The sequence below is a fragment of the Vigna umbellata genome, chromosome 1 (genome assembly GCF_029865625.1).
Source record: "Vigna umbellata cultivar VRB3 chromosome 1, Vumbellata_1.0, whole genome shotgun sequence".
NCBI classification, from domain to species: Eukaryota; Viridiplantae; Streptophyta; class Magnoliopsida; order Fabales; family Fabaceae; genus Vigna; species Vigna umbellata.
In genome coordinates, this window is record NC_142165.1 from 43,684,448 (window position 1) to 43,709,179 (window position 24,732).

The 24,732-nt window shown below is 31.6% G+C and overlaps 2 pseudogenes across 2 annotated transcripts; both read right to left on the reverse strand.

Moving 5' to 3' along the window:
• Positions 1 to 13,023: 13,023 nt before the first annotated feature.
• On the reverse strand, positions 13,024 to 17,536 carry LOC124822112 (uncharacterized; annotated as a pseudogene). Its single transcript, XR_007027520.2, has 6 exons — positions 17,516 to 17,536; positions 14,784 to 16,699; positions 14,543 to 14,647; positions 14,164 to 14,212; positions 13,811 to 13,867; positions 13,024 to 13,096 (listed from the first exon to the last, which is right to left on the reverse strand). The product of XR_007027520.2 is annotated as an uncharacterized LOC124822112 (transcript).
• LOC124822111 (glucan endo-1,3-beta-glucosidase 13-like) lies at positions 13,024 to 24,484 on the reverse strand (annotated as a pseudogene). Its single transcript, XR_015783266.1, has 9 exons — positions 23,388 to 24,484; positions 22,344 to 22,411; positions 19,761 to 20,008; positions 19,188 to 19,365; positions 18,282 to 18,619; positions 14,543 to 14,647; positions 14,164 to 14,212; positions 13,811 to 13,867; positions 13,024 to 13,096 (listed from the first exon to the last, which is right to left on the reverse strand). The product of XR_015783266.1 is annotated as a glucan endo-1,3-beta-glucosidase 13-like (transcript).
• Between the last annotated feature and the right edge of the window lie 248 nt (positions 24,485 to 24,732).

Here is a 24,732-nt window from a genome sequence, read left to right on the forward strand (position 1 = left end):
TTGATAGCTCTAATTGTGATTATCTCTATTTTGATGTTATTTATTATATATTATTTAAATAATTAACTTGTTCCTATATTTTTTATATGTTTATAATTTTCACACACACAGCAAAAGGCCAGTCCTTCTTTACTTGTAAGATAATAAATACATACGCACACATATTACATTAAACCTAATAGTTTTGAATGGTTACATGAAAGGAATTTTATATATTTTATTACTAATCCTTCTTTACCTGTAGGATAATAAATACATATGATTATTGTTTAATATATAATAAAAAGTATATACAATTGTTTAAAAATAACATTTTATAAAGAAAAGTAATATACATATAAAAATTTATAATTTTTTTATAGTAAAGTTATTAAATTATTTTATATTTTAAATAATTGTACACGATATATTAAAATTATATTTAATCTTTTTTTTTTCTTTTTATCCTTACAAAAAAATCAAAAGGATGCAAAAATATTTCACTTATACATAATATATTAAATATATCTTATTATTAATTCTTCGTATAAAATAATACAGGCACGTTTTTTTATTTTATTATTAGTCCTTCATGTAAAAAGAAACAACTATTTAAATTTATAGTATAAAAATCACAAATTATAATATGTTAAAAATTTATATAAAATTACAAATCTCAATTATTAGTTGGTACCATGGTTATATAAATTAGTAAATGTATCACTCAATTAAATTACATAATTAAAAATAATATAATTAAAATGATTTAAAATATATTTTTATTATTTAAGTACGTTTTCAAGTATAGATTTAAAGTCGTGTGGTGTATTTAAGTCTAAATTTAATATGATTCATTTATTACATATTTAAGAACGTAACGTTTAGTTGATTTCTTTTAATAACATCTAAAACTTGACGAAGTCATATGTGTGGTATATTTAAGCTTAAATTTAATATATGTTGAAGATAACTAGTGTGATATAAATTAGAGACTTTGTTTTTCGAAGTTTTAAAAGAAATATATTTTAATTTACTTTTGTCTGTAATTATAAAATCACTAGTTAGTGAAAACATGTTTATTTTTTTTATGATAATAAATTTTTTATCATTGTTATTATTATAATTATATAATTAAATATAAATAATTTTTATAATTTTATTGTAAATAGTTTTTATAATTCTCATCATAAATTCAATATAAAAATCAAGTAATTCACAAATTTCACATGAAATCAATTTCCCAAACCGTCATACTATGCTAAAAAACAATATTTATTATCCATAAATTTAATATAAAGTCCACATTATAATTCATATTTCCAAACGAAATGAGTATCACAAACTGTCATACTATTCTCAAAAGCAATTTTTGTTATCCATAAATTCAATATAAACCCCCACATTGTAATCCATCAAATCCAAACGAAAGTCGTCAAACTACGCTCAAAAGCAATATTTGATATCCATTAAATAAATATAAAACCCACATTTTATTCCATCAATTCCACATGAAATGAGTCTCACAAAACTTTACATTATACTCATAAGCAATCTTGTAATCCATAAAATCAATATAAAACTCACATTGTAATCTATCAATTCCACATGAATTGAGTCTCACAGACCATCACACTATGCTAAAAAACAATCTTTATTATCCATAAATTCAATATAAAACCCACAATGTAATTCATATTTCCAAACGAAATGAGTCTCACAAATTGTCATATTATGCTCAAAAGCAGTCTTGTTATCCATAAATTCAATATAAAGCCCAAATTATAATCCATCAATTCCATAGGAAATGAGCCACATAAACCGCCATATTATGCTCAAAAGCAATCTTTGTTATCCAACAATTCAATATAAATCTTACATTGTAATTCATCAATTTCACACGAAATAAGTCTCAGAAGCTGTCATACTATTCACTAAAGCAATCTTTGTTATCTATAAATTAATTATAAAACTCACATTGTAATCCACCAATTCCACACAAAATGAACCTCAGAAACCGTCATACTATGCCCAAAAAGAATCTTTGTTATCCATAAATTAAATATAAAGCTCACATTGTAAACTATAAATTTCACACGAAATGAGCCTCACAAACAACCATACTATGCTCATAAGCATATTTTGTTAATCATAAATTCAATATAAAGCTCATATTCTAATCCATCAATTTCACACGAAATGAGGCTCATAAACTGTCATATTATGATGAAAAACAATTTTTGTTATCCAAAAATTAAATATAAAACCCTATTTCAATTCATCAATTCCACATGAAATGAGCATCACAAACCGTTATACTATGCTCAAAATCAATCTTTGTTATCCATAAATTCAATATAAAGCCCATATTGTAATACATCAATTGCACACGACATGAGTCTCACAAATCGTCCTACTATGCTAAAAAATAATCTTTATTATCCATAATTTCAACATAAAGTCCACCTTATAGTTCATATTGTCAAACGAAGTGAGCCTCTGTCATACTATGCTTAAAGACAATATTTGTTATTCATAAATTCAATATAAAACTCACATTCTAATGCATCAATTATATACGAAATAAGCCTCACAAACCGTTTTACTATACTTAAAATTAATCTTTGTTATCCACAAATTCAATATGAAGCCTACATTTTAATCCTTTAATTCCACCAAAATGAGACTAACAAATCGTCATACTATGCTAAAAAATTATTTTTGTTATCCATAAATCCAATCTGAAACACACATTGTAATCCATCAATTTCACACGAAATGAACCTCATAAATTGTCATACTATGTCCAAAAACAATCTTTGATATCCATAAATTCAATATAAAACCTACATTTAATCCATTAATTCTACATGAAATGAGGCTCACAAAACACCATATTATTCTCATAAGCAATCTTTCTTATCCATAAATTCAATATAAAACCCACATTATAATTCATCAATTTCACCAGAAAGAAACCCCACGAACCGTCATACTATGGAAAAAAAATCTTTGTTATCCATAAATTCAATATAAAGCTCACATTGTAATTCATATTTTTTCGAAACGAAATGAGGATAAAAAACTCTCATACTATTCTCAAAAGCAATCCCTTTTATCCATAAAATAAATATAAAACCCATATTTTATTCCATCAATTCCACACTAAACGAGTCTCACAAACCGTCATACTATATTTAAAAAACAATCTTTGCTATCCATAAATTCAATATAAACCCACATTTTAATCCATTAATTCAACACGAAATGAGCCTCACAAAACTAAATATTATGCTCGTAAACAATCTTCGTTATCCATAAATTGAATATAAAACTCACATTGTAATCCATCAATTTCACATGAAATAAGTCTCATAAACCAAGTATATGAAATCAAAATAAAAACTGCAGCCACAAAACAGGGAAGCAAAGGAATCACAGAATATGCGACAATGTTGCAGAATCTATGGCAGGAACTTGATCACTACAGAGTTTTTGAAATGAAGTGTGTTGAGGATGCAATCCTCTTGAAGAATTTCATAGAGAAGGATCGTGTGTATGATTTTCTTGCAGGACTAAATCCTGAATTTGATCAAGTTAGAGTGCAAATTCTAGGGAGAAAGGATACTCCTTCACTAGAAGAAACCATCTCTATTGTTCGTGCAGAAGAAAGTCGAAGGAGTGTAATGCTTGAGTCTCAACCAATAAATGGGTCTGCTCTACTTACCAAACCTGAACGAGTGGCAGAAAGGAAAAATGGGCATTTACTCAATATAACTCGGGCTCTTCTTTTTCAAGGGAATGTTCCAAAAAATTATTAGGGAGAAGTTGTTCTTACTGCATCATATCTTATTAATAGACTTCCCTCTCATGGCCTAAGTAATAAGAGTCAATAGAAGTCCTAAATAATTTCTTTCCTCACTTTAAGAAATCAAATGGACTGATTCCTAGAATATTTGGATGTACAGCCTTTGCACATGTCCCTGTTCAAGCTAGAGATAAACTGGATCCCATGGCTGTCAAATGTATATTTTTAGGATATTCAGCCACACAAAAGGGGTATAAATGTTATGAGCCTATCATTAAAAAATGGTATATCTCACTTGATGTTACTTTTCTTGAAACTAAACCTTTTTTTAACAAAACCAATCCTACAGAACAATGTCTAGAAGACCCTCATGAAAATACTGAGTTCTTAACTCTACCATATATCACAACCAACAGATGTGAGCCTCCAACTATGCAACATAATTATGAACGAGGATCAGAAGCTATGGATACAGATTTCCCCATTGAAGCAACTCGAATAAAAGCTGACAATCCTCCGAGATTTAACAAGGTTTACACCAGGAGAAAGCAAATTCCAGAGATGATCCAAGTCCATGAATCCAATCCAAGTTCTGCACCAGAAAATGAAGAAATACCTGAACCAGAAAATGAGATTGACCTTCCAATAACCATCCGAAAAGGTAGTAGAAATTGCACTAAAAAACCTCTCTATCCTCTCTCAAATTATGTTTCTTATGATAGATTATCAGCTAACCATAAAAGCTTTATTGTAAACTTGAATTATGTGGTTATACCAAATAATATTACTGAAGCACTAGCAAAGAAAGAGTGGAGAGATGCTATGTAAGTGGAAATGACAACATTAGAGAAGAATAACACTTGGGAAATTGTGGATAAACCCAAAGAAAAGAATATTGTTGACTGTAAGTGGATATTCACAGTAAAATATAATGTTGATGGGTCACTTGAATGATACAAAGCAAGATTGGTGGCCAAAGGATACACTCAAGCATATGAAATAGACTATGAAGAAACATTTGCACCAGTTACTAAAATGAATACTCTAAGGATTCTTCTATCCTTAGCTGCTCATTTTGATTGGAAACTACTACAGTATGATGTTAAAAATGCCTTTCTTCATGGAGACCTAGAGGAAGAAATCTACATGAACATCCCACAGGGGGTTGAAGGAGATAGACAAAATAAGGTGTGCAGACTTAAGAAGGCACTATATGGACTGAAACAATCTCCTAGAGCATGGTTTGGGAGGTTCTCAAAAGTTATGAAGGGATTTGGCTACAAACAAAGCCAAGGAGACCACACATTGTTTATAAAACATTCAGAGAAGGGGAAGGTAACAGTTCTTTTGGTGTACGTGGATGATATCATAGTAACTGGGAATGATGAGAAAAGGAAAAATTGAAACAAAGACTAGTCCAAGAATTTGATCTCAAAGAGCTTGGAAAATTGAAATATTTTCTAGGAATTGAAGTAGCATACTCTACCCAAGGAATCTTTATATCCCAACAAAAATACATAACCGATTTGTTAGCTGGGACGAAGACTATTGGATGCAGACCCGCAATAACTCCAATGGACCCCAATCACAAACTGAGTAAATCTAAAGATGAACCAGAAGTAGAAAAAAGGATGTACCAGAGGCTGATGGAAAATTAATATATTTGGCGCATACCCGACCAGATATTGCCCATTCGGTAAGTGTAATAAGTCAGTTTATACATGAACCAAAGGAGTCTCACCTTCAAGCTGCCTACAGGATTCTACATTACTTAAAAGGCACTCCTGGAAAGGGAATCCTATTCAAGAAGAATGAAAAATTGAACCTTGAAGCCTACACCGACACAGAATATGCAGGATCTCTAATTGATAAAAGATCGACTATTGGATATTGTACTTTCCTGGGTGGAAATTTAGTAACTTGGAGAAGTAAAAAACAGAATGTAGTGTCTAGATCATCAGCTGAATCAGAGTTCAGAGCACTTGTTCAAGGAATATGTGAATTATTATGGATAAAAATTATTCTGGATGATTTGAAAGTTGATTTGAAGGGTCCCATGAAACTATACTATGATAATAAATCAGCAATAGAAATTACACATAATCCGGTTCAACATGACCACGTTGAAATAGACAGACACTTCATCAAAGAAAAATTATACGAAGGTCTATAATGCACGGCGTATGTCCGATCCAGGCAACAAGTAGCTGATGTGTTAACAAAAGGTCTCAATAGCCCTATCTTCCAAGATTTTATAAGCAAACTTGGAATGACCAATATCTATTCCTCAGCTTGAGGGGGATGTCAGAATATGTGAATTATTGTGCAATTAATATAGCAATTATGTGTAATCCCTAAAATTAAGGGATTAGGATTAGTAATTATTGAGCAGATTTCCTTTTATTAAGATCAGGTATTATTGGGTAGATATCTCCTAATTTAGAGACTTTATTTCAGGAGATTTTTTACCTTAATTAGACAATAGTTTGTTTCTTTTTAAACACTTATGTATTGTTTCAAAAGCATGAATGAGAGAATAATTAATTCCAGCATCCTACTACTGTTTTACAATAAAGGCCACATTGTAATCCAACATCAAGTAATGGAAGAAATGACTAATCCCAACTGGTCAAAACAATGTTCTAGACTGATAAAAAAGTAACAGACCAATCTGATAAAAAATTATGCATTTAATTCATTCAGTCAGATAACCAGAATTGGCAGTTAAAACAATGTTGAGACAAAAATGGAAAAGCTCAAAACTCAATCCGAACAGCCTTTATAACTTCCTAGCTCTTGTACCAAGTTCATAGCTCTTCTACCAGTTTCAAAGAGATCTTATCAAATCAAAATCAGCAGGAACACAACATCAATGATAATTTATTCATGAAGAAACCAATTAACACAGAGAAAAACCACAACCAAGAGTGTAGCATGGTCCAAGTCCGTCAACATTTAGTTTTTCAATTAGAAAAGCAAGTGCCCTTCCTTTTCTAGCAACTTGGGGTAATACATCCAAAGCAATACCATTGCTATAAATTATTTTCAATAAAATATTAGATCAAGACAAATCCAATCAATTAGATATCAATGTATACTTATCAGTTGTTTGTTTTTACAAATGAGAAAGGATGGCAAGAGAGTCTTACCAGCCTATCAAAAAAAATATTTGCAGGCAAAGCTTTCAAATGAAGTAGACAAATTTCTGCCATTAAGTTTATTATGAACTATAATCGCACCTCATGTTTCTCTAGACATTTTGAGAGAGCTTTGACGACATTTGAGGCCTTCCTTTTTCCAAATAAAAGCTGACCTTTGTGAGGCCATTGTTCTGTTTCTGACTACAATTACTCCAGAAATTTCAAAGAAAACAAGTTGATAAAAGAATATCAACACTTCTATATAATAGCTAATACCAAAATTCATTTAAGGCCATTCTCCTGAGCATGATTCAACATATAAAAATTCTGATAAGTATCTTATTTTTTAAAATTAAAAGATTACAAGGCAGTTACATACTTGCACAATTAGTTCAGGAAACTTGGTTGTTTCCTCCAAAACCACGTCTATGTCCCACCATGAGATGAAATTTTTTAATATAAAGTCCACATTTTAATCCATCAATTCCACAAGAAATGAGCTTCACAAACCGTCACACTATGCTCAAAAACAATCTTTGTTATCCATAAATTCAATATAAAGCCCACATTTTAATCCATCAATTTCGCACAAAATGAGTCTCATAAACCGTCATACTATGCTGAAAAGCAATCTTTGTTATTCGTAAATTCAATATAAAACTCACATTGTAATCCATCAATTCCACACGAAATGAGCCTTACAAACCGTCATTTTATGTTCAAAGGCAATCTTTTTGATCCATCAATTCCACACAAAATGAGCCCCACAAAACATCATATTATGCTCATAAACAATTTTTGTTATCCATAAAATCAATATAAAACCCACATTGTAATCCATCACAAACCGTCATACTATGCTCAAAAGCAATCTTTGTTATCCGTAAATTCAATATAAAACTCACATTGTAATCCATCAATTCCACACGAAATGAACCTCACAAACCGTCATTTTATGCTCAAAAGCAATTTTTGTTATCCATAAATTCAATATAAAGCCCACTTTTTGATACATCAATTCCACACGAAATGAGCCCCACAAAAAGTCATATTATGCTCATAAGCAATTTTTGTTATCCATAAAATCAATATAAAACCCACATTGTAATCCATCACAAACCGTCATACTATGCTCAAAAGCAATCTTTGTTATCCATAAATTCAATATAAAGCCCACATTGTAATTCATCAATTCCACATGAAATGAACCGCACAAACCGTCATTTTATGCTCAAAAGCAATTTTTGTTATCCATAAATTCAATATAAAGCCCACTTTTTAATCCATCAATTCCACACAAAATGAGTCCCACAAAACGTCATATTATGCTCATAAGCAATTTTTTTATCCATAAAATCAATTTAAAACCAACATTGTAATCCATCAATTCCACACGAACTGAGCCTCACAAACCGTCATACTATGCTCAAAGACAATCTTTGTTATCCATAAATTCAATATAAAGCCCACATTGAAATTCATATTTCCACACGAAATGAGCCTCAGAAATTGTCATACTGTGCTCAAAAGCAATTTTTGTTTTTCATAAATTCAATATAAAGTCAACATTGAAATCCATCAATTCCACATGAATAAATTTCATAAGCATCTGAATTTTGTACTCTGAATAAAAGGAATTTTCTAGGGCTTTCAAAAATACAATATATTTATAGGTGGTCAAATCAATACAAGGTTCAAAAATATATTTGTAGGCAACAACTCATAAGCATCTAAAATAAATCAATACAAGGTTCAAAAATATATTTGTAGGCAACAACTCATAAGCATCTAAAATAAATCAATACAAGGTTCAAAAATATATTTGTAGGCAACAACTCATAAGCATCTAAAATAAATCAATACAAGGTTCAAAAATATATTTGTAGGCAACAACTCATAAGCATCTAAAATTTGCATTGGGAATAAAAGAATCTTAAGGGATGCTAAAATCGGTGACCAAGCTCAATCACTAAAAGCCTATTGAAATCAAATAGGACAAATTTTCAATCTGATGTAAAATTTAAAAAAGAAAAAAGGCACACTGTTAAAAATAAGTGTGGCACGAGGAGTCAATGTTACCTAGCTTGAATATGATACAACAACAAGAAGGCTACAACAACGGGACTGCAAATACAAGGAGTTTGGAACTGCAAAGAGGCGACATCATCAAGAAGGCCATAACAGAACAATAAACAACTAAAGTTTTAACATGCAAATGGTATAAAATGATAAGATTAACCAAAATACACAATTAAAAGTCAATTCGTTAAATGATTAATCTTGCACAAGTAAGAACTATTTATCATATCTCTCGCATTAAATTGACACGAGCAATGTAATGTAAAGATCAAACCATCAAAGTAGATTTTTCTTTATGAAAATCATATTTAAGCTAGGTACGTATATATTTAAGAAAATCAAATATAAACACTACATCCAAATATAACATAACCCAAGCAAGTTTATAGATTCTAACTAAGAAGTAAATTGATTCAGAGACAGATTAAGAAGTAAATTATATTTAAGAAAATCAAATATAAACACGACATCCAAATATAACATAACCCAAGCAAGTTTATAGATTCTAACTAAGAAGTAAATTGATTCAGAGACAGATTAAGAAGTAAATTTCTCAAAATCTGATTCGACCTAAAAAGATAACCTAATTTTTCCCTGCAAAGACAATCAAGTGCTATTCAATCACTATATATATTCCTCAACAAGCAAAAGAAACCAAAATATAAATTTCTTAAATCACTTATCACAAAAGCACTAATTTTTCAAGAAAACTTATTCATGACTAAAACTACATGTTAATGATAGAGCCAAAAAAATTGGACCAAAGTGATTAAGTGTAAAGAACCATACTGAAAAATGGAATCAACAACCCCTAAGAATAAAAAAATACACAAATTCCCAACAAAAAATAAATAACATTTTCTTTTTCAGAAACCTGCGTAAAAAAATCAAGAAACACGAGATTTTCGAGAATAAAGCAAGACACAAAAACGAAAAACAGAAGCCCCAGATGGATTAAAAGGCTTATCCAAGCAACAGAATCATCAAAAAAAAAACTTGTACAACAGAAAGCAAGATGGTACTAGAGAGAGGAAAAGTTGTGCTCAGAAAGACTTGTGAAGAAAAAGAGAGTTTCTATAAGAAAAGCTTTTTTAAAAATGAATGAGTCCGAAATGAATGTGAATTTTAGGGCTTTTATTTTTTTAGTGACGGAGAGAGAAAAAATTTTGAAGTTTTATTTTTACTTTTATTTTTTAATATTTAATTTTAAAAATTCGTATACAAGATGTGTACGTAATTTTTTAAATTACATTTAAAACGGATAATATTTTAAAAAAATCATTTTAACGCGCAAAAATTACATTTGAAAGAGTATTGTAGCGGGAGAAAATATTTATAGAATTTTTTTAATTAAAAAAATAAATATATGATTTTCTAGATTATTTTTTAGTACATTTTTTTTATTTTCCTTTTTTAGAAGATTAAATTACTACAAATAAAAATAAAAAAAATGTAATTGTTATGAATAAAATCATTTTCTTTTCAAGTAATATAATTTGCATGTAAATTATGGGTTGTTAATTATTCTATGCACCTAGGTGTTTTCTTTATTATCAATTCTTGATTCTCTGCACAATGAAACATTCAGCCAAAAAAAAAACAGTTAGATGAAAACTGATTTTCTCTCTCAATTTACCAAGGGAAATAGGCCAAGTCAGCCTCACAAAGCTCTCACAACACTCAGGTTTCTCTCTAGAAGCTTTACACACTCAAAGGATAGGTTTAAAGAGAAATTTCAGTCTAGGCCAGAGAATCCTGTGGATCACCACTACCTAAGATGCTACCATTCACACTTACCTTCTTTTCAAATCCCAAAATCCAGAGTGAAATCAGATTCTCAATCAGGAAATGGCTAGGCTAAACATGACCAGAAATCAGGATTCACTAGACTAATGATAAAGTGATGAATAAAACAGGACAGACATTAACCCAATCAAGCCTCAAGGTCATGACAATGACAGCACAACCGAGTAACTGACTCAAGATCAGATTAAGAAAGCAAAGAAAAGATCCAATAATCAACAGCAGAAATGATTTCACATGTGATGTAGACAAGACCAAGACAGCCAACAAGACGATCAAGAAACAAAGTTATTGATCAATGTAAGCACTCAAATAGAACCTAAGGAATAGAACTAGAACAGATTAATAAAACAAGAAAAACCACAACAAGTCGAAACTGAAATCAAATTCAACTTCCACGACTGAATTTTCAAAACTGTTAAAGGACATGCCACAAAGAAACCAGTTTGTATGTTTAAATCTGATTTTCTATTTTGAAAACTGGTTTTAACTGGATTGTACAGGTCTGAAGCTTTTTACACTGAATATATCATCTTCATGTTTTTTTTATTTTAACATCACAGATCCTAGCTTTTGCTACAATCAAATGCTTATGAAAAGATCCAGTTCGCAAAATTAAGCACTGTGTCTCCACTTGCACACACAAAATGAACTTAAGATGGTGGTTTCAAAAGGTGAAATTGCACAAAGGTTGATATAATTCGAATTAAACTATCTCAGCATATTTAAAACATCAAAACAAACTGGTTTTGTACTGAGATTGGATGCAAAGCACAGTAATTCGAAAATACAACTTGCAATATCCAATTATGCAATCAAACAGCTCAACCTCACCACCAATTTTAAGTTTTAATGATTCAATTGACAAATTAACGATGAGAATGGCTTTGAAACAGCAATTGAAACTTCATAAAGACTCTAAGAATGTACTACCAGAAGTCCAGCAATGATTCTAACGCTCAACCACATTAAAACAATTCAAATGACTCAACTAAGGTCGGGCAGATCGGTCAACTGCAAGTTTGATCACTGCTGGAGTTTTCAGTGCCACCAAGCTATTTGCTTCAGCAAATTCATGGCTCAGAAATCAAAAACAGCTTTGAACACAGAATTTAAGACATTTGAAGAAATTAAACATGACTGTAAACATGACAGGACATGATTCATCAATTAAAATGACTCAAGGCAAGAAATAGGCCGAATAAAATGAGCAAAAATAATGAATCAAAGCACAGCTCACAAACACAGAAAAACCTAATAGTAAATGCAATGGAATCAACCAAAAACAGAATTAAACCACAAGACATTGAAGAACTTGTAACAAACAACCGGGAAGATTGAAGCAAACTCTATACAGAAAAAAACCTCATGAATCAAAGACGCAAAAATCAAAATAAGACTCGAGAATACTTATCTGTTAGAAGACGCACAGACAAAACAAACCAAATCATGAAAGGAACCAGGCTCTAATACCACATGATGACCCCCTAGTTATGGCAGATTGGAGAAGGTGTCAATGTTACCTGGCTTGAAGATGGTACAACAACGAGAAGAAGCTACACCAAGGAAACGAAAATAAAAGGAGGATGGAACAGCAATGAGGTGACATCATCAAGAAGGCCGCAGCAAAAACAATAAACAAGTAAAATTTCAACAGGCCAATGGTTTAAACCGTTAAAAAGTCAATTCGTTAAAACGATTAATCCTGAATTTCTTGCACCTGTAATAAACATTTGCCATATGTCGGGCATTAAATTGACACAAACAAACTTAATATAAAGATCAAACAGTTAAAGAGAAAGATAGATGTGTATTAAAAACTAACTTGCTTGAAGAACACAATTGTTTGTTCCACTTCTCTTTCCTGTTTTATTCTTTGCATCACAATAATTCTACTCAATAGTCCATTTCTAAGATCAAGAATTCATAATTAATTCATATAATTCGAGGCACAATATTTACTCAAATTTAAAATTGGAGGGACATTCTCATCTAAGTTTTATAGTATCCATAAGACTATATTTATAGGTTGTCAAATCAATATAAGGCTCAAAAACATATTTTTAAGCAATAACTCACATAAGCATCTAAAATTTACTTAATGAGATACCAAAATTGGTGACCAAGCTCAATCCCTGAAAGCCTATTATAATAAAATACGACAAATTTTCAAACTGATGTAAAATTGCAAAAAAACAGGCATATCACTGAAAAGAATTGTAGCAAAACGAGTCAATGTTACCTAGCTTAAAGATGGTACAACAATGAGAAGACGACTACACCAAGGGAACTGCAAATACAAGGAGGGTGAAACAACAATGAGATGACATCATCAAGAAGGCCCCATCAGAATAATAAACAACTAAAATTTCAACAAACAATTAGTATAAACAGTTAAAAATAAACCAAAATAAACAGTTAAAAAGTCAATTCGTTAAAATGATTAATCCTGAATTTCTAGCACATGTAATAAACATTTGTAATATCTTTGGCATTAAATTGACATGAGCAAACATAACATAAAGATCAATCAGTTAAAGAGATAGATAGATGTGTATTCAAAACTAACTTGCCAGAAGAACATAAATTTTTGTTCCACTTCTCTTAACTTTTCTATTCTTCTCACCACCATAATTCTTCTCAATAATTCATTTCTAATATCAAGAATGCATAATTAATTCATATAATTGGAGGCACACTATTTACTCAGATTTAAAATTGGAGGGATATTCTCATCTTAGTTTTATAGTATGCATAAAACAATATATTTGTAGGTTGTCAAATCAATACAGGGCTCAAAATATATTTCTAAGCAATAACTCACATAAGCATCCGTAATTTGTATTGTGAATAAATGGAATCTTAAGAGATACCAAAATTCGTGACCTATCTCAATCCCTAAATGCCAATTGTAATAAAATACGATAAATTTTCAAACTGATTTAAAATTACAAAAAATAGGCATGTCACTGAAAAGAATAGCGCCAAAAGAAGTCAATGTTACCTGGCTTGAAGATGGTGAAGATGGTACAACAATGAGAAGAAGGCTACCCCAAAGGTACTGCAAATACAAGGAGGATGGAATAGCAATGGAGTGACATCATCAAGAAGGTCGTAGCAAGAAGGTCGTAGCAGAACAATAAAACACTAAAATTTGAACAGACTAATGGTATAAACAGTTAAAAATAAACCAAAATAAACAGTTAAAAAGTCAATTCATTAAAATGATTAATCCTGAATTTCTAGCACATGTAATATACATTTATCATATTTAAGGCCTTAAATTGACTCGAACAACATAATATAAAGATCAAACAATAAAAGAGAAACATAAATGTGTTTTAAAAACTAACTTGCCTGAAGAACACGATTGTTTGTTCAACTTCTCTTTCCCTCTTGATTCTTCCTAATAGTCCAATGCCAAGATCAAGAATTCATTTAATTCAGAAAATTAGAGTCACAACATTTACAAAGATATAAATTGGACGAACATCCTCATCTCAGTTTTATAATGTCCATAAAACAATATATTTATAGTTTTTCTAATCAATATATGGCGCAAAAAACATATTTGTAAGCCATAACTTATATAAGCATATGAAATTAGCATTGTGAATAAAAGGAATCTTAAGAGATACCAAAATTGGTGACCAAGCTCAATCCCTAAAAGCCTATTGTAATAAAATATGACAAATTTTCAAACTGATGTAAAATTACAAAAAAATACGCATGTTACCTGGCTGGAAGATGGTATAACAACAAGAAGAAGGCTACACCAAGGGGACTGCAAATACAAAGAAGTTGGAATGGCAAACTGCTGAAATCGTCAAGAAGACCGTACCTGCACAATCAAACACTAAAATTTCAACCGGCTATGGTTGTAAATATTAAAAACAAACCAAGAAAATCGTTCAAAAGCTCCCTCGTCTTTTGTGTATGCTACTGTGATGTTCTGTTATTTTGGAATTCGAAAATACCTGGAAGTCCCATGTCACTCCTCTAATCATGAGAGTAACTGGTGTCATCATCCGCAAGTTACTTTTAGTGGAACTACCAAGAAAGAAAGAGCAACACAAACAACAATTACTACCCAGATATTTCCATCATAAAGTCCCATACGCAAAAGCCAACTAAATTCTCTTAACAAGATATTTCTCTATTGCTTCATCACAAAGCTCAATTTCCCAGTTCCTTTCTTCATAGGTTACATCAATAAAAATATCATTTATCTCCTTTTTCTGCAACAAAGCCTCGAGTTCTCATCTCCTCAAATAGCTTCTTAGCTTGCACAATATTTCTTCCTCTTACAGAAACATTTATAAGAGCATTACAGGAAGCAACAGTTAGACTAAATCCCTATTCAACCATTTCTTTATGCAAAAAGAATGCCTCTTTCACATGTTATTTCGAATACAATACTGCTTCAAGAGAAAAATGAATGTTGTGGAATTCCGCCTTATACCTTTTTCGAAAATCCATTTAATTAGTCTTTCACCATCTTCAAACATTCCTTACCTGAAAACCCATTCATTAGCACATTGTATGTAACAATTGTAGGATGAAGTCTTTTACCAAGCATAACCCACGGCATTTCACAAGCCTTGGCCATTTCACCCATCTTACAATAAGCGTCCTTGAGCGTATATGTAATGGTGTCAGGATAAAACCCTGCCAGATCCGTTTCTTCCATAATCTTTATTGCTTGCTCTATATTTCCAACCGTACAAAGAACATTGATTAGTGCATTATATGTGCGGACATTTGGTTGAAGGCACAGACCATCAACCAACGTTGTACAAGTGACAACATTAGGAGTCAAACCCTAATCAACCATCTGGTTGTGAAGAGAGAATGTATCTTTCATCTCTCCAGCCTTGCAATGACTATATAAGAGCAGTATAAGTAACTTCATTTGGTTCCAAACCTTTTCTAAATATTACACCAAATGTGTGCTCCCACAACCTTTCCAGCTTCACAAAGCTCATTAATCATGGAAGTATAAGTCAGGAAATCAAGAACTATTTTCTTATGTCTCATTTCATCAAACAGTTTGTATGCAGCTGAAACATTCCAGACTTGCCGAATCCACAGATGAGAGTTGTATACACAACTTTATCAGGAAAAATCCTCTGGTTTATCATCTCCCTCAGGACTTGCTCGACTTCAACTACTCTACCAATCTTACAAAGAAGGGAAATTACGCTTGTGTATGTGTATTGATTTGGCTTACACCCCTTTCCCTTCAACTCTTCCAGGAGCTTCAAGACCTTTCTTACTTCAAGACCTTTCTTATCTTTTCAACCTGACAGTATCCATTAGTTATAACACTATAACTTACAACATAAGGAAAGCTCCCCACAAACTCCATTCGTAAGAGCAGATTATGCATTTCTTTTAACCTACCCAATTGACAAAGAGAATGGAGAATAATATTATATGACATGGTGTTCCAACAAACACCCACTTCCGGATACTCTCTCAACATATTAATTGTCATCTTTTTCCCATCAAAACTGTTGAATAGCCTAGCTAGAAACAAATTACAAGAATCTACAAAAACAAGAACGTCGTTATTTACCAATTTATCAAATAGAATTTATGAACCTCTAGAAGCCACCCGCTTTATCAAGAACTTGGAACAACACATCAAACACAAAGGGATGTGCACCCGAGTCTTTGACCTCTTGGTAAATTGAGTAAACGAGTTACTAACATCCAAAAGAGGCTTTTCCCATAACTCGAAAAACCAGTCTATGAGGTGTCCTAAAGTCCTTAGAACCCACACCAATCTGAAAAACAATGCAAAGGGCTTCCAAAGAAGGCTGCGCATCCAGTTGAAGAAATCCAACACCAGTTTATAACCATCATTGATGTTCATAAGAATGCACGCCAACTCATATTCATAAAATTAATATATATGAAGTCAAATTATAATCCGCAATCCTTCCAATTTGGCCCAACAAACCATCAAAAGATATACAAATAATTCATCAACTATCCGAATAGGAGCAACTCAAAATTAAGAAAGTCAGACTACACTTTGACAACTCTATTTATGATGGGAGTGCTAAAAATATATCCATATGGAATTTGCAAAGTGAATCAAGAAAATTAAAGCGCAATTTGAGATTTCCGTGTGGGAAAACTCAAAATATCCCCTTATGGAACTTGCACTGTGAACCAAAAAAATCAATGTGCTATCCAATAGTTCCCTTAAGGGTGAATGCCCACCTCAAGTTATACGGCTTTCAAAATTGCAACCACACCATCAACTCATACAAAGCTTATATGTAAGTAAGGATGGACAAAGTGCACTATACTGCACACTATACTGCACTGCACTATAAAATAATTTAGGAAAACTGAACTAAACTAAAAAATAGTTCAGAGTAACTGAACTGAACTATTTTTTTAGTTCATTTATAGTATAGTGCAGTCCAGTGAACTATTTTTTAATTTACTATTAGTGCAGTCCAGTGAACTATTTTTTAATTTACTATTAGTGCAGTTCAGTTAACTATAGTTCAGTTTCATGCAAAGCAAATCCAGTTACAAATGCATCTTGCTTTTCAAAAGCCTTAGTTCAAAGGTGCTCCAGAAGCAACTAAAGATCTGTCCAAAACAAGTACAACAACGATATAAACAGTGATTAAATAAAATATTTATACAAGCTTCTTTCAAACTAGTAAGTTATGCTATGATCTCATACCCAGATGTAGAATAAACACATTTTCCATAGCCTAAAGAGAAAAGAAAAACAGAAGTTCAGGATGATTTCTCTTTCAACATCTGTATGAACAACATTATCAGCATACACTAATATTAAAATTCCGCTCATTTCAAAATTATTGATGTTTCCACATTCAAATATTCTACACTTAATTTCCCGAAAGCATTCTGTAAAGCATTATGCAAATACTGCGTAACATGTACTCATTATGATGACATCAGGAATATAATCCAAAGTATGAAGCTACTTTACTATATATATACTATATATAACAACTTAGCATAATTGCTTATTCAAAAGTAAGCGTTCTGGTATCTTCTAAAAGAATATCACATCTCATAGTTACAAAAACCTGTAGCAGTTTTTCAAAGAAAACAAACTAATTTGATCTTATGCAAATGCATAAAAAGAAAGCACCCATACAAAAAGTAAATGGTTTGATTGGATGGAATTGCAGTTGCTTAAGTTAAGCACCTGTCTTTTCAACACCTCACAACATTCTCAGGCAAAAAGTTCCATAAATCTTTGACATTATTCATCAGCATATGAAAGTGTATTTATATTTATATATTTATATTTATCAATCACACAAGTACTGTTATTCATTATTACACTCTAAATCACTATGGTACCAAAAGTGAAAGGATGCTACGTAGATAATTAACCTGGAACACTCTAAATCACTATCAGAACATCTCAGAACACTTAACATAATTAACCTAACGAGATAAAAATTTTGACTTACTAGGGTCACGTTTGGTCAAAGCAGCAATGCCTCCAAAATTGTATGCAATATCGGATTTCCATTTGTCTGATAGTAGCTATTGAAAGCATAGGAAGCATGAGAAACAAGTGTGCCTGGTTCAAAACATGGTCCACCTTGCTGGATAGCTTTGCAATTTGCCATTCCAAGTCCACAAGCCCAATCAAGAGCATTTTGCATGTCATTTTCAGAAGCACCAGGACGAGCCACACACCAAGTTGTGCCATCAATGAATGTAATGTTTCCTTCAGGTGGTGACATTGTTGTCACTGGGATAGCAGCATCTGATTTCTGTTGCACCACGATTTCCCTTGCCATGGCTAAATATTTTTTCCAAAGTCATGGAATCAAGAAAAACATAATAGTATTAGTTATTAAATAAATAAATAAATCAGCAATGACTAAATATAGTGAAAATCATGTGGCAGCATCAACCTCTGATCCACCAATAACAACACAAGAAAAAGAACTACTGAATAAGAGAAAAAAGGGGCACCATAATCTAGGCCAAAAATATAAGTATAACTCTAAGCCACCAAATGACCTTTGTAACAATCAAATGTACCATCAAGTGTGATCTTCACAGTATAAACACAACAACTCCTAATGATGGTTTTGCTAGCATCCAAAGCAGCCATGTAGAATTAAGAATGGACACAAAGTTCAAAGAAGAAATCAACTAAAAAATAGGAAGGGGATAAACCGGCACAATTTAGAGCAAAGGCACAAAGGTTAGAATAAAGAGTGGACATAATACCTTTGCAAATTCCAATGGGAGGTTCAACTATAGGCAACATTGGTGGAAGAGTGGTTTGAGCAAGAGAATTAAAGATGCCAATTGAAGAATAGAACTTAAGACTAATGAATTAAAGTTAAGAAAAATCTCACCAGATATCTCCCACTTGTCGAATTTGACCAGCCACAAACCCAAATTAACCTCCGCAACGTCAACCCACACTCGATATTATTGATCCTTCTTGTCACCAAAAGCCTTTTCTAAGGTACCTATAAATTGGTGTATAGGCTGATCAACTCCTGAATGATGGACACAGTTTCCTGTATAATGCTAAAAATAAACAAAAAAGAAAATTGAGAAAAGAATAGCATCAGATTCTCTTCAGATTAACAAATATACATAAAAAGCCCCTCGGCTTTCATATAAATGGACAGAAAATAAATGGGGATATGAAAGTCTAAATTTCATAGATCCTATATCAACAGAAACTTCATGTCTTGTGATTCTCCTTTCACTATTTATGATAAAACAACGTCTTTTCAAATCCACCATGTCTTTTCTCATGCAATTTAAACTTCTGTCTGGTTTCTTTTAATACTCTAACGGTTCTAGGTATTCCAATTCCAAATATCATTCATTGTTCATGTACTCAAAAGATTCAGCTCTGATTAAGCTTAGATATGGATTTGCAGCTGAGTAAAATTTTACAATTGGATCAAACTTACAAAGACTGCTTTAAAATTGTGCATATACTGCTTAAGATTCTAAACTTCACCACACCTCTCTCAAAATATGTAGAACATCACTACTTCATGGCTAGGATCAAGAACTTTTCCGCTCGACATGCAATCTCCAATATCTCTTGGAGACACATTCTTTCAGTTGGCTTGAGAGAAGTCACTGATGGCTTGCAGAATGCCAGCTGCACATCTTTTAGTTGCATGAATTATTTGGGGATTGCTCCTTGCATTTTCTGTATACCAATGAAGCAATTATTCCTGTGCATTGCTGACCTTCAAACTCAGGAAATGAAAGGTCATCTATTACAGTACAATCACATTTGCAGATAAAACAAACATTAGAATCACCACAAACAAGAGTGTAGCGTGGTCCAAGTCCGTCAACATTTAGTTTTTCAATTAGAAAAGCAAGTGCCCTTCCTTTTCTAGCAACTTGGGGTAATACATCCAAAGCAATACCATTGCTATAAATTATTTTCAATAAAATATTAGATCAAGACAAATCCAATCAATTAGATATCGATGTATACTTATCAGTTGTTTGTTTTTACAAATGAGAAAGGATGGCAAGAGAGTCTTACCAGCCTATCAAAAAAAATATTTGCAGGCAAAGCTTTCAAATGAAGTAGACAAATTTCTGCCATTAAGTTTATTATGAACTATAATCGCACCCCATGTTTCTCTAGACATTTTGAGAGAGCTTTGACGACATTTGGGGCCTTCCCTTTTTCCAAATAAAAGCTGACCTTTGTGAGGCCATTGTTCTGTTTTTGACTGCAATACCTCCAAAAATTTCAAAGAAAACAAGTTGATAAAAGAATATCAACGCTTCTATATAATAGCTAATACCAAAATTCATTTAAGGCCATTCTCCTGAGCATGATTCAACATATAAAAATTCTGATAAGTATCTTATTTTTTAAAATTAAAAGATTACAAGGCAGTTACATACTTGCACAGTTAGTTCAGGAAACTTGGTTGTTTCCTCCAAAACCACGTCTGTGTCCCACCATGAGATGAAATTTTTTAATATAAAGTCCACATTTTAATCCATCAATTCCACAAGAAATGAGTTTCACAAACCGTCACACTATGCTCAAAAACAATCTTTGTTATCCATAAATTCAATATAAAGCCCACATTTTAATCCATCAATTTCACACAAAATGAGTCTCACAAACCGTCATACTATGCTCAAAAGCAATCTTTGTTATCCGTAAATTCAATATAAAACTCACATTGTAATCCATCAATTCCACACGAAATGAGCCTTACAAACCGTCATTTTATGTTCAAAGGCATTCTTTGTTATCTATAAATTTAATATAAAGCCCACTTTTTGATCCATCAATTCCACACGAAATGAGCCCCACAAAACGTCATATTATGCTCATAAGCAATTTTTGTTATCCATAAAATCAATATAAAACCCACATTGTAATCCATCACAAACCGTCATACTATGCTCAAAAGCAATCTTTGTTATCCGTAAATTCAATATAAAACTCACATTGTAATCCATCAATTCCACAAAAAATGAACCTCACAAACCGTCATTTTATGCTCAAAAGCAATTTTTGTTATCCATAAATTCAATATAAAGCCCACTTTTTGATCCATCAATTCCACACGAAATGAGCCCCACAAAAAGTCATATTATGCTCATAAGCAATTTTTGTTATCCATAAAATCAATATAAAACCCACATTGTAATCCATCACAAACCGTCATACTATGCTCAAAAGCAATCTTTGTTATCCATAAATTCAATATAAAGCCCACATTGTAATTCATCAATTCCACACGAAATGAACCGCACAAACCGTCATTTTATGCTCAAAAGCAATTTTTGTTATCCATAAATTCAATATAAAGCCCACTTTTTAATCCATCAATTCCACACAAAATGAGTCCCACAAAACGTCATATTATGCTCATAAGCAATTTTTTTATCCATAAAATCAATATAAAACCAACATTGTAATCCATCAATTCCACACGAACTGAGCCTCACAAACCGTCATACTATGCTCAAAAACAATCTTTGTTATCCATAAATTCAATATAAAGCCCACATTGAAATTCATATTTCCACACGAAATGAGCCTCAGAAATTGTCATACTGTGCTCAAAAGCAATTTTTGTTTTTCATAAATTCAATATAAAGTCAACATTGAAATCCATCAATTCCACATGAATAAATTTCATAAGCATCTGAATTTTGTACTCTGAATAAAAGGAATTTTCTAGGGCTTTCAAAAAGACAATATATTTATAGGTGGTCAAATCAATACAAGGTTCAAAAATATATTTGTAGGCAACAACTCATAAGCATCTAAAATAAATCAATACAAGGTTCAAAAATATATTTGTAGGCAACATCTCATAAGCATCTAAAATTTGCATTGGGAATAAAAGAATCTTAAGGGATGCTAAAATCGGTGACCAAGCTCAATCACTAAAAGCCTATTGAAATCAAATAGGACAAATTTTCAATCTGATGTAAAATTTAAAAAAGAAAAAAGGCACATTGTTAAAAATAAGTGTGGCACGAGGAGTCAATGTTACCTAGCTTGAAGATGATACAACAACAAGAAGGCTACAACAACGGGACTGCAAATACAAGGAGTTTGGAACTGCAAAGAGGCGACATCATCAAGAAGGCCATAACAGAACAATAAACAACTAAAGTTTTAACATGCAAATGGTATAAAATGATAAGATTAACCAAAATACACAATTAAAAGTCAATTCGTTAAATGATTAATCTTGCACAAGTAAGAAACATTTATCATATCTCTCGCATTAAATTGACACGAGCAATGTAATGTAAAGATCAAACCATCAAAGTAGATTTTTCTTTATGAAAATCATATTTAAGCTAGGTACGTATATATTTAAGAAAATCAAATATAAACACTACATCCAAATATAACATAACCCAAGCAAGTTTATAGATTCTAACTAAGAAGTAAATTGATTCAGAGACAGATTAAGAAGTAAATTATATTTAAGAAAATCAAATATAAACACGACATCCAAATATAACATAACCCAAGCAAGTTTATATATTCTAACTAAGAAGTAAATTGATTCAGAGACAGATTAAGAAGTAAATTTCTCAAAATCTGATTCGACCTAAAAAGATAACCTAATTTTTCCCTGCAAAGACAATCAAGTGCTATTCAATCACTATATATATTCCTCAACAAGCAAAAGAAACCAAAATATAAATTTCTTAAATCACTTATCACAAAAGCACTAATTTTTCAAGAAAACTTATTCATGACTAAAACTACATGTTAATGATAGAGCCAAAAAAATTGGACCAAAGTGATTAAGTGTAAAGAACCATACTGAAAAATGGAATCAACAACCCCTAATATGACAGGGAAAAGGATTTAAAGAATAAAAAAATACACAAATTCCCAACAAAAAATAAATAACATTTTCTTTTTCAGAAACCTGCGTAAAAAATCAAGAAACACGAGATTTTCGAGATTAAAGCAAGACACAAGAACGAAAAACAGAAGACCCAGATGGATTAAAAGGCTTATCCAAGCAACAGAATCATCAAAAAAAAAACTTGTACAAGAGAAAGCAAGATGGTACTAGAGAGAGGAAAAGTTGTGCTCAGAAAGACTTGTGAAGAAAAAGAGAGTTTCTATAAGAAAAGCTTTTTTAAAAATGAATGAGTCCGAAATGAATGTGAATTTTAGGGCTTTTATTTTTTTAGTGACGGAGAGAGAAAAAATTTTGAAGTTTTATTTTTACTTTTATTTTTTAATATTTAATTTTAAAAATTCGTATACAAGATGTGTACGTAATTTTTTAAATTACATTTAAAACGGATAATATTTTAAAAAAATCATTTTAACGCGCAAAAATTACATTTGAAAGAGTGTTGTAGCGGGAGAAAATATTTATAGAATTTTTTTAATTAAAAAAATAAATATATGATTTTCTAGATTATTTTTTAGTACATTTTTTTTATTTTCCTTTTTTAGAAGATTAAATTACTACAAATAAAAATAAAAAAAATGTAATTGTTACGAATAAAATCATTTTCTTTTCAAGTAATATAATTTGCATGTAAATTATGGGTTGTTAATTATTCTATGCACCTAGGTGTTTTCTTTATTATCAATTCTTGATTCTCTGCACAATGAAACATTCAGCCAAAAAAAAAACAGTTAGATGAAAACTGATTTTCTCTCTCAATTTACCAAGGGAAATAGGCCAAGTCAGCCTCACAAAGCTCTCACAACACTCAGGTTTCTCTCTAGAAGCTTTACACACTCAAAGGATAGGTTTAAAGAGAAATTTCAGTCTAGGCCAGAGAATCCTGTGGATCACCACTACCTAAGATGCTACCATTCACACTTACCTTCTTTTCAAATCCCAAAATCCAGAGTGAAATCAGATTCTCAATCAGGAAATGGCTAGGCTAAACATGACCAGAAATCAGGATTCACTAGACTAATTATAAAGTGATGAATAAAACAGGACAGACATTAACCCAATCAAGCCTCAAGGTCATGACAATGACAGCACAACCGAGTAACTGACTCAAGATCAGATTAAGAAAGCAAAGAAAAGATCCAATAATCAACAGCAGAAATGATTTCACATGTGATGTAGACAAGACCAAGACAGCCAACAAGACGATCAAGAAACAAAGTTATTGATCAATGTAAGCACTCAAATAGAACCTAAGGAATAGAACTAGAACATATTAATAAAGCAAGAAACACCACAAGTCGAAACTGAAATCAAATTCAACTTCCACGACTGAATTTTCAAAACTGTTAAAGGACATGCCACAAAGAAACCAGTTTGTATGTTTAAATCTGATTTTCTATTTTGAAAACTGGTTTTAACTGGATTGTACAGGTCTGAAGCTTTTTACACTGAATATATCATCTTCATGTTTTTTTTATTTTAACATCACAGATCC